Here is a 12,456-nt window from a genome sequence, read left to right on the forward strand (position 1 = left end):
CAATATACCCTTCTTGAAAAATTACTTGATATAATCGGTTTCAACAATAAAATGAGTTTTATTTATAAAAATATTGTTATTAGTATTTGTTAAACGATAAGTTTAATTGAGTTGATATACAATAAATAAGAGAATATTAATAAAAATAATGTCATTAATATTTAATTAATAAATCATGTCTAATATGAACACGAAAGGATTGTGATATGCTAAAAAACTAGTGGGTGCATATGTACAAAAACACATACACACACATATACATATCAAGCTAAACTAGCCATCTAAATTGACATCGTGGAGAATCAAACCTGAGAACTTGAAGAGGAGCACACTCCAAGGTCTCAAGTCAACACCACCAGACCAACCCGAGTTGGTTTATATATAAAATAAGGCGCAGTTTTAAAAGTTCAAGTCGGTTAGAATCGTTGATTTAAATCCAATGGATGTTATTCATTCCTCTCATCTCTTATTATAAGTAGTTCTCTCTCTTTATATATATATTAAAAAATAATAAGTCGAATGCCCATAATGGTCAATGTATGATTTTAAATGTCGATGGTAGTAGCATTGAGAATCCTGGAATTTCTGGTTTTGGAGGACTGATTCAAAATAATGATGGTGCTTGGATTTGTGGTTTTGCTGGAAATATTGGTTTCTCGAATATCCTTCACACGAATTTGTTGCCAATGTAACATGGTTTGCGGTTAGCGTGGGAGTTAGGAATCTCGAACCTGGTGTGCTTTTCATACTCGAATCCAACAATCAAGTTAATCCAAGAGACAGTTAATTAATGATTGACAGCATTATACCTTGGTTGTTTGGAATATTCAAGAGCTCATCTCAAGGAATTTGCAAGTTCATCTATGTCTATTGAGCAACCCCCTGCTGGAATTGCTCTTGTCCTGCTAGCAGATGCTAGTGGGACTTTCTTTTTTTAGATAGCCTTTTCATTTGTTTTTGTTTTTACTGTTTTTTCTAGTTGTACCAACCAAAAAAAATTACAATAACTCCGCATGAAACTGTTGTGAGTCGACCGTAATTTTTACAAAAGCTAGAGTTTCCCAAAAGATTACTGACACCGACATGAAACAAGAAAAATACAAAGAGCATGTTTAGTTATGTTGCTTCTGAACACATCAAACACCTCATCTTTGTGCTTGATCAGATACACCCAAAACTTCCTGCTATGCACATCAACAAAGGACACAAAATATCTATTTCCCTCAATAGTGTGATCCTCAAAGGGTCCACAAACATCTAAATGACAACCTTTAATATGCATGTTAGATATTTGTATATTGGCTTCATTATTGCTAAAACAAATATTCATGCATGATGTTGGATACAATGTTCCAACATCTGGGTACGGTTTTGTGTGCCCTGTTTATGTGCCATGATTTACATGCGCTTTATCTATTTAAGGAATCCACGTCTATCTACTTGTTGGCAAGACGTGTGCTTTTTGTCCAGAATCAGTTGTGTGATTTATTCCTAAAGTAATGACGTTATTTTAGGAAACTTTGGATGTGTTTGGATTGTTCCTAAAGATATTTTGACTTTTTAGGAGACAACCTATTTGTTCCTGATTCTTGTGAAGCGGCTTAGATATTGGATCTGCAGTGTTTTCTAAAGCCCAACAAGTCTATTCAACCCATACATCTTCAGAGCATATATACAAGACGACAAAACCTAATTCATCATTCAAGCCGTCAATTACATAATAAAGCTTTTAGGGTTTAGAGTCATTTTCATTGCGAGCCTTTTCTTGTGTCACCTTGATACATGATAAAGACTGTGTTTTATTGAGTTGTAATTTTGTACACTACTCCTAAGCTTTGAAGCACGGAGGTAGTTTGTGCTTGAAGGTAACTTCATCATTGTTTTGTAATCTGATAATCATAGGGGCTGTGTTGAGTGGAAGTGAGATGGGATCTCAGATCTAGGAGTTCATAGGTTGAAGTCAGTACAGGTAGGTCCTAGGTATTAAGTTGTAAAATTGGAGTTTACTGAGAACTTAGAATAAAGACTTCACTAGTGGATTTCCTTCTTGACTTGGTAGCACTAGAGTAGGTGTGTTTGTCAACAAACTGGGTTAACAATTCACCTATGCCGTTTACTTTCTTGTCTTTTACTTTTACCTATTTCTGTTTATTATTGTTAGCACGATGTTTAAACATTAAACTCAACATTCGTCTTTTGTGTCTAGTGTTGGAACATCGCATAGAACATCTGAAAGCTAACGCGCCTGAATTCCAATGCAGGAGGATCTCATTGGTAAGTAAGATTTAAAAGCATTCCTTGGTTGCTTCCCCACCAAGCATCCTTCACATAGCTTCTCAGGCATTGAAAACTTTGGTAAACCAGTCACCATTGCTTGTGACATTAACTGATTAAGATCTGAAATTCAAATGGCCAAACCTTAAATGCCATAGCTAACTTTGCTTGTGCTCAACCAAAATTTGCAGACATTGAACTTCTGTGGAACTAATCAAAGTCTTGAAGGTTCTATTCTTTGATAAAAGGGATCTTAAAAACTAGCTTATTGCTTGCATCAAACAATGCAAGGATCTCATTCTTCATTATTACTGAGAATCCTTTCTCAATAAGCTGGCCAACACTTAATAAGTTGCACTTCATACCTGGCACATACAATACATCTTCAATGATTGCAGAACTGCCATTACTTCTTCTAATGACCATATTTCCTGATCCTTCTGCTTGGAATGATATGATATCTGCTAGCCTTATCTTGCTTCTTCTTGTATCATCAAACTTGATTAGCCATGCCTTATGACCAGTCATATGATTGGAGCAACCTATGTCTAAGAACCAGGTTTCAGAATCAGAACAATCTTCTGAAACTGTTGCCATTAGAACTAGAGGTTAACCATCAGAATCCTCTTGTGCCATCTTGGCTTCATCATCATTATCTTTAGCAACTCTTTTGCTTTTGTTGTACCAGCAATCCTTTGCAATATGACCCCACTTCTCACAGTTATAACATTGCACAAATTTCCTATCTTGGAATCTCTTAGAAGATTCAGGTTTCTCTCCATTTTTATGCTTTTGTGAGTTTGACCATGACCCTTTCTTGTTCTTGCTTCTATCAAACTTGTCTTTGGACTTTTCAGAACTACCATTCTTCTTCCATGTCTAAGCTTGTAGAGCCTGAATTGATTCTTGAACACCTTTTCTTTCAATTATCTTCAATTCATGGGCTTCTAAGGATCCTTCCAAATCTTCTATCTTCATAGTAGGAACATTCCCAGACTCTTGAATAGAAACAATAACATGATCAAAGTGAGGAGTTAAGGTTCTCATAACTTTCTCAATTACCATCTTCTATGTTACATTTTCACCACAATTCTTCATCAAATGAACAAGATTCTGAATCTTGGACACATACGTTGCTATCTTCTCAGAATCTCCCATCCGCAACAACTCATACTATCTGCGCAAAGTCTGCAACTTTACGATATTGACCTTCTCATCTCCTTCGCAATACTTGACAAGAATATCCCATGCCTCTTTCGCAGACTCAACATTAGCAATTCTGTCAAAATTTGCATTATCCACCACGAATTGAATGCAAAACGACGCCTTATAGTCCTTCTTCTTTGAATCTCTGTGAAGAACCTATTGAGCTTCAATTGCATGATCGGCAAGCTCTTAGACGCCATTGGTAACCACCTCGAGAGTATCTTGAAGACCAAACAAAGATTTCATTTGTTTATGCCATCTTTCCAAATTCTTGCCATCGAGAATTGGAAGTGAATTGGGGATTCCATTACCACCATTCATCATTGCAATCAGATGTAAAATCTACCCTGGATTTGTGACTTATACACACAAAAACCAAAAGGCTCTCGTGATAACAATTTGTTGGTGCAAGCTTCTAGCTTACATACACTGATGAGAGAAAGAGAGAGTTCATAACGTTCTACTCTGTGACGAGAATAGAGAGGATGAAGACTTTTGTCTATAGTGAATTGTAAAAACTATTATTGATTATGATACAAGATACTGAGTTGTATCAACTGAATACAAACAAGTACTTATAGGCTAAGTTGAGTAACTTGCACTACAAGCCACTAACAAACTAACTAACTAGTTAGTTACTAACTAACTAACTAACTAACCAACGAACATAGTTGAATTTATCCACAACAAGAACCACCTTGTGTTCTCAATAGATTCATCGACAAAAAAAAAATCATCGTTAAAGAAGATTGGAAATTTTGTACCTATAAGGTAAAAAATAAATAGATCATCCGTTAATATTTTATTTATCATCAAATGTCCTATAAAATATGGAAAAATTATTTTGCTAAGATATTTCATAATATCAAAGACGTTTTAGAAAATGGACCTACCACTACATGGCAGACAGTATTTCAAAATCATTTTCAAGACAAGATATGATCTTGTGGTTGCTGCAGCCATGTGAACAAACAATCCTAATATTACATCACTACAATTATGCATGACAATTTTATCTGCACATGATTGAGTTCATCTGATCAAATCAGCCCCAATCTTAAGAGAAATATCGATATAATTGGGTGTGTGGGCGTGAGTGACTTTCACCCAAATGATTTGCTTAAAAAATTAAAAGAATTTACTTTTTCATATCATATGTATTTATAATATATCTGTTGTTGGTGTGTGTGTGTGTGTCTATATATATATATATATATATCCAAAATGAAAAATTGAATGAATTATTATTGATATGTCAATTATTATTTTTTGAAAAACGTTCATTTTCGAGTTCACTTACAATAAGACTGTTTCATGCATGACCTTCCCTCATTAATAAAATTTACAACGCTGCCATACAGTTTTTTATTTTTAAGAAAGAACAAAAATTGATAAGACATCTTGTGAAAAACTCTTGATCATAGATATGCCAAAATAACAAACTTACTGCCTAAAGACGCCAATATTTTTTCAAGGCCCCACCATCTTAATTCCGACATAAATTTTGTTGATGTATTCATACGTGGGGTTACTACTTACTAACCACTCCTTATTGGCCACCATCTTAACACCATTTTTCTTTTCCAGTTGAAGGGATCTTTTGGTTACTCCGTGATGTACTCTTCTAAAACAAGGGGTATGTAACAAATGTACTCTTAAGAATATTAATTAAGAATTAAAGCAAAGAAATAATTGATACAGAAGTTTTATATAGAAAAGGTTCTTTTATAAAGTTTCAAACGTTTAATGCATCATTTTCAATAATTTTTTTCCCTTTAGACTTCTTAACTAATATTATTAGATATTTGTTACCATTTCTCTTAAAATAATATACTCTTCTTGAAAAATTACTTAATACACTCGGTTTCAATAATAAAATGAGTTTTATTTATTAAAATATTGTTATTAGTATTTGTTAAAGGATAAGTTTAATTGAGTTGATATACAATAAATAAGAGAATATTAATAAAAATAATGTCGTTAATATTTTATTAATAAATCATGTCTAATATGAACACGAAAGGATTGTGATATGCTAAAAAATTAGTGGTGCATATGTACAAAAACGCATAATTAGTGGGTGCATATGTACAAAAACACATACACATATATACATATTGAAGAAGCTAATCTAGCCATCTAAATTGACATCGTGGAGAATCAAACCTGAGAACTTTAAGAGGAGCGCACACTACAAGAAATCTTGCATATTGCCAGGGAACAATGCCAGGAGCAAGAACTCCTGGCAAATTTGTCAGGAGCAATGCCAGAGATGCCCCTGGCAAAATGACTTTAGAAAAGATGGGACCCGATTCTCATACTTTAATATTTCACTTTCCCTCTTCTCAATTTTTAGTGAAATTATCCCTCCCTTTTCTTCCCTCATTTTTTCTTGAATAATTCTTTATTATTATTTTTACCCTAAATTTTTCACAAACCTTCCAAATTGACAGTTTCCCCTCTCTCTCTGAACAAACCCTCAACGCTCACTCCCCCTCTCACAAACCCTTTCAACCTCCACCGATTTCTCTAACCTTGACCTCTTTCTCTGTTCTCCGATCCACGCACCTCCTCCTGCCGCCGATTTTTGTCAATTAAAACCCTTTTTCTTTTCTCTCACTGATTCTCTTAGATTCGAAAGCTAACTCTGACAGCAATCCGCCGATAACCAGGGAGTTTCTTCTTTCGATTGTAAGATTCAGTTTCGTGATTTTCATTGAATCTTTTCTCAAATCTAGGTTTTTGATAGCGTGTTTGATTTTTTTTGTTTGACTTTTTTTATAGGTTGAAGTGCAAGGGCTTTACTGATGGTAGAAGCAGTCACAGAAAGCTGCTAAGGAACCAAACAAGCCAAAGAGACCTTCGACTGCTTTGTTTGTTTTCATGTAAGTTTATCTGATATAATTGTTTGAATGCTAAGTGTTATCGTTTCTTGTTTTAGTAACCAATTGGTTGTGGTGAAGTTCATTTTTGATTCTAATTTGAGGTGCTTGTTTATTTTTGTTGATTTTTAGGTCTGAGTTCAGAGAGACTTTCAAGAAGGAAAGTCATAGCAATAAATTTGTTAAGTTGGTGAGTTTTGTTATCTAGTGTTACTGTTCTTAATTATGGTTATGAAATTTGAATGATGATTCAAGTTTTCTTATGCTATTTTCTTCGAATTTCGATTTGGTTGGCAAAGTCAGTGGATAAGAGTGGAAAGTGATGTCTGAATCTAATGCTATTAGTAATTCACGTTTGTTTCACTGAAGATTGTTCATCGAAATACTTATTCATGTTTTGATTTTAATATAGATTTGTGATCATGTGTTTTTTAGGACAAGTTTTGTGTTTTTAATTTAGTGGTAAGAGTTGCAAGTTTCACGATTTTAATAAGTTAATATTGGTGTGTGATGGAAAAAAAATGGTTGTATGCAATTTGACTCTGCGATATAAATTAACGTTAAATTGGTAAATTGTTGTATGCAATTTGATTAATCATGTTCTGTGGTAAGCAAGATATTCCCAGTTTCAACTCTGCAACAATTTGTTCTTGTTATTAATCTAAGTGTCATGATTTATAACTAAGAATCCCAAATTCTTATTGTCATATTTCTTATCTGAACTTCATCTGAGTTCCAGGCTTGTCCAATACTGGAGATAGTAATTGATATGGTCATCTAAACTTCGTAGCTTTTATTGTTGTTATTAGTATCATGGTCATTGGTGCATGTAGGTAATTAGTTGGTAACAACTTTCTTATTCCTTGTATGCTATATTCTGAATACATTATAACAGGGATAGAAATCATTGAAGTGGCAATTTGTTATGAAAATGAGATTTATTCCTATCTGTTTTTGCTATGTAACTTGGAGTTGGTATGAGCATTTTAATGTATGCTAAAAATCACTGGAGACATTGGATGTGTTATAGCATTCTATATTGTTGTTACTTTGTTTTTTCTGTCTCTGCTATAGCATGTGTGTGGGGGCTAATGTGTTCTAATTATGCAGGATTTTCATTTTATGTAAGGCTTGGTGTGGGATTTATATCTGCTTGATGAACACAGACAAGGGCTCATAGTATCACCAACAACATCTACACGCTAATATAATTTGTGGGCAAAGTTCCAAGTTTGAGTGCATCTGGGTGTGTGTAGTATATTCTTCCAAGTAACTTGGTAACATTTGGTATGCAGAAAAGGTCATATGCATCTAATTAGAATCCCATACCAGCAATTATGATGGCTGTGAAATGGTGCCATTGTGTTTTGGCTGCATCAAGAGAAGTTAGAACGCCTAGTTGTTCATGAGCCATGGTAGATTTTGAAGGTGGAGTGACCAATTGAGTCTTTGGTAATAGTGTGTTCCAAACACCAATTAGTGGTGACTATAATTCTGGCAGAAGAAGGAACAACTATTAGAAATCCTTATACCATTCTCATTGCAGGTGGAACAACTAGTTTTGGCAGCCAAAATGTGGAGTGTCTTGTCGTGATAAGCTCGAGGTACTGCTTGTTTACTATTTCCTTAGTTCCTTAATGTCTTCTTACTGCACGTGACACCCTCTGATGTCTATAACCAAATAATTGATGAACCTTTAAAATGTATTTTGGTTGACAGTATGTAGTAGAGGTGCAGAACTAAGATGGTGAAGTTACTGTTTCAAGGGAGAGCATAAATGCCATGAAGAAACATGGTTATTTTAAGGTTGGTTGAGTTGTTCTTCCATATCAGTAGTACTTGATCTAAATAAATATATTAATGTGTGTGCCTATCTTAACTTGTAATGACCAATTATTATTCCTTATGCAGGATATTATATCACCTCATGTAGATTCCTCAAAATTCATCCTTTACTACCTTGTTATATGGCTTATTAACGTATGATCATGCTGAACAAACTAGTGCTCGCCAATCCCTTGATTTTCCCTTCTTTAGGATTCTAACCAAAGCCAAATGCCTTTTGTAGTATTATGATAATTTTGGTGAAATAATTTATATACATTGTATTATTGCAATTTTGTCTGACTATCATTTTCCTGTTAAAATTTTAAAGTATTTTAGCACTTTCATGCTACATATATCTGCAGAGGAATAGTCTTGAGTAATTTTGTATTGAAGGATAATTTATAAATGTTTCACAACTTTAAAATTATTTTAATTATTAAATTTTAATATTTTGATTTTTTAAACAACTAAAAAACGTTTTTTTTTAAAAAAAAATCGTACACATTTTGAAGGTGAGAAAAACACAAGAAGGGGGGTTGAATTGTGTTTTTGAAAAATTCTTCGTTTCTCCTAAAAACTGAACACACTGATCAGAAGCTAAGTGAGACAGCTTCTGAAGTGATAATCAGAATCTAAATGCAGCGGAATAAAACAGAGAGAGAGAGAAGAAGAACGACACAAAGCAATTATACTGGTTCCTTCCACAATCCGGAAGTAGTCCAGTCCCCCTTGCACTTCCAAGGAGATTTCACTATGAGTAATATCTGATTACAAATGCTCAAGCACACAAGCAAGAGACTTCCAATGCTCAAGCACACAAGCAAGAGACTTCCTTTGCTCAAGAACACAATCAAGAGACTTCCTGCTCAAGCACAACTGCAAGAGACTTCCTAACTAAACAAAATTACACAGAAAATTGTTTAAGGTTGAACACTTGATATACAATCAGAGGTGCTCACAATACAAATCAGATACAGACTCAATGGACTTAAGAATTTCTAAGATATGACTTTGAGACACAGAAATTCTAAGTGAATGCAGAACAATTTCAGCAGAGGTTTGGTACTTGTGAAAATCTTGTGAGTCTTTCGTTCAGCGTTCTTGCATTACCAATTCTCTAAGTCTTCACTCCTTTATATAGAGGTGTGAGAGAGACGTTGTGAAATTGCCAGCACACCAAAGAGTCGTTGTTGAAGCTTGATCTTTCACCAATAATCTTTTGCCTGATTTGGCTGTTGTCCTATGAAGAACAAATTTGAAATCCATTCCTTATCCAAAGGAACATCTATGCAGGCGAAACCGTATTCTGGAGCTGTTTTCTTGTCCTGTAGTGCGGACACAAAACAGAGTAGTGGAGAACGTGGTTGTACAATTCGTACAAAGTACAATGTCAACGCTTTCGTCCAAATTGCAAACACACGCCTTCAAACACCTTTGAAATGACCGTTGCAAACTCCACTAATCCTTTGTTTGTGTTTTCGAATCCAATAGACAGCTTTTGCATTGATGATTCTTCAATTCTTGATTCTTTGCAAATCCAGTTGATATTCAGCTTCTGGTGAAATGGCTTCTGATGAGGCAGCTTCTGATGATGCAGCTTCTGATGATATGACTTCTGCAGCTTCTGATGACGCAGCTTCTGATGATGTGGCTTCTGGACCTCTTGTCTTCAGAAGCACTATTCTTCAGGAGCAGCTTACTTCAGGAGCGCTATTTCTTCAGGAGCGCTTTTTCTCTTCAGTAGCAAGATGCCTTCAGGAGCGTCCAAGCTTCAAATTTTTGTTGTTTCCATAGCTCTTTATTTGCTCATTCAGAACCAATGATGATGTAACTTTATAATTATGGTTCTGTACACTTGAACAAATATTAGCTAGTCCAATTTACAATTTTTTAATACCTTGTTATCATCAAAATCCTTTAAGGTTCATTGTTAAACACATTTTGTTCCAACAATCTCCCCCTTTTTGATGATGACAAACAAAAGTATTTAAAATTGATCAATTGTTGTTAATCTAATTAACAAGTTGACTTTGGGGTTCTGAGGTTTGTAAGCTCAGAATCTGAGGTTTGTAAGCTCAAACTCCCCCTGAGTCTGATAGTCTTTAAGGTGAGGTTTGTAAGCTCCCCCTAAGTTCTATCCAGGTTAATTAAATTCATTTTTCGCACAATAATATTATCAGAGCTTAAAAACAAAATTGAATCATTGAAAGAATTAATTTATAGATAAGAAGAATGGTTCAATTAATTTTACTTGAATTTTGATACTCCTTCGTTCGTTCATAGCTTATACCAATAAGGTAAAAAAAATGATAGAAGGTTTTCAAAAATTTCAAATGCCATTAATGGGGCTCAGAGCCTTTAAATACTTGTCACATATACTCCCCCTTTTGTCATTATCAAAAAAAATAAAAAATAAGCATAAAAGACAAAAAGATTTGAGAAAAACTCAAACAAAAGAGAGTATAAAAGAAAATGAACTAAATAAGTCAGAGCAAAATATATGAACATGCATATCAATTGTCAGAAGCAGCTAAACAGTCAGAATCAGTAAGCATTCAGAAGCAAGAGAAATAAGACAAGATGGTTTCAGAAGCAAGGACAAAGAAATTTTAAAACAGACAACAAACAAAGAAAAACACAAGGGTGTGCAACTAAGGGTTGGTTTGTTGTTGTTTCTTCATCTCTTCCATTTCTTCAATCTTCTTCTTCAACAGTTCTTCAAGTTGTTGTTGCCTCTGAAGAAGAGCTTGTTCCCTTTCTCTAGCTTCTTGCTGCTGCTGTGCCATCTGTTTCTTCAGAAGCTTACACAACCTGGCTTCTCTAGTCAAGTAATCCGTTTCAAAGAAGAAAGGCTGGTTTGCCAGGAGCAGTGTAGAACTTCTTACTCTAAGACTCTGATTCAGATTTTCCATTAGCCTTCTGACTGAAGCTTGCTTGACTCTGATGCATTTAACCCTTATGCTTTCAATTAGCTCAGTTGCCCGGTTCTGAAGAGATGCCCAGGAGTCATCATATGCACTTGTGAGATCAATTGTCCTTCGTTGATCCACAAGATTATGCAACTGACTCAGGATTGAGAGAAGCTCAGAATTAATATATCCAGATTCCAGGATGTTTGAGGGTGGTTGTTCAAGGATTTCAAGATCAGAATCACTGATTTCCAAATCTTGAACAGGGTTAGGAACTGGAATGGTAAAGTGTGTTTGTGTGTTTGAAGATGAAGGCTGGTTAGAATCAATGTGTGTGGTGGAGGTTGAGTCTTGAACATTGACTAGAGAGATGTCAACATCCATGGGAGTTGGTTCTGGAGAGTGTTCAGGTAAAGGTTGAAATTCAGTTTCAGTTGGTGGTTGTTGTGGTGAAGTTGTTGTTTGATTGTTGAGTTGGGGGTCAATGATGGCTATTGGTGATTGTGGGGGTGTTGTGGGTTTTTGTGGTTCAGGTGTTTGTTGATGGGGGTTTTCTGAAACAACATTTTCAGAAGCAGATGCTTCTGGAGTTGTTTCAGAGGCCTTTTCTGTTGTAGACTCAACATTTTCTGGAGGAATCATGTTGAGAGGTTGAATGTTAAGAGGTTGAGGGTGAAGGCAAAAAATAGTATCAAAGACTCTTTCTCTCTGCTCAGCCAGTTCAGCCAACTTCTCAATAATTATGTGACCAACTGGTTCATAAGTAGTTGACTGAGAGGGCTTATCGTTGGTTTTGGATGATGTTGATTGGCTTTTTACTGGTTTTCGAAACAGTTGAGCTAAGGGTATATCATCATCAGAATCATCAGAGTCTGATAATGATTTGGATGCGGAATCTGATGATATATTAATTACCTTCTCTGGTTCAGGATCAGAATCCTCTTGAGCAAACTCACTGGTCATCTGCAACATTTTCTTGGCTTCTGAGACTACAGACTCTTGTAGCTCAGCAGCAATTTCCAAGACTTTTTCAGCTGCTGCCTTCTTCTCTTGTAACTCCTTTAACTCCAAATCAGAAGCATCTTGAGCTGTAGAGGTGATATGAGGAAAATCCTTGGTCCTCCTCAAGGCTGGCTTCCTCTTCCTCTTTGGTATAGCAGGTTGATCAAGAGAAATGCCAACACCCATGATCAACCTGGAATCCATGTCTTCAATGGCTTCTTCAATAGAAGGTACTGATGAACTACCAATTTTGAGCTTGTCAGTAGCAACTTTTGCCTTTTTAGCAGGTTGTTCAACCTCTAGATATTGCTCTGCAGTTATCTTCCTTTTTGACTTTCTGCCTCTGGCTCGTGGCA

At 35.3% G+C, this 12,456-nt stretch overlaps 1 long non-coding RNA gene across 1 annotated transcript; it reads left to right on the plus strand.

The window, feature by feature from the left end:
- Positions 1–6,105: 6,105 nt before the first annotated feature.
- LOC146935229 (uncharacterized) lies at positions 6,106–8,509 on the plus strand. The gene is made up of 6 exons (XR_015030162.1): positions 6,106–6,171; positions 6,265–6,365; positions 6,495–6,552; positions 7,473–7,966; positions 8,089–8,168; positions 8,274–8,509. It is a non-coding gene; the product is annotated as an uncharacterized LOC146935229 (long non-coding RNA).
- The last annotated feature ends 3,947 nt before the right edge of the window (positions 8,510–12,456 follow it).

The sequence above is a fragment of the Medicago sativa genome, chromosome 3, assembly GCF_051527215.1.
Source record: "Medicago sativa cultivar Bolivia chromosome 3, Bolivia_mono, whole genome shotgun sequence".
Lineage (NCBI taxonomy): Eukaryota > Viridiplantae > Streptophyta > Magnoliopsida > Fabales > Fabaceae > Medicago > Medicago sativa.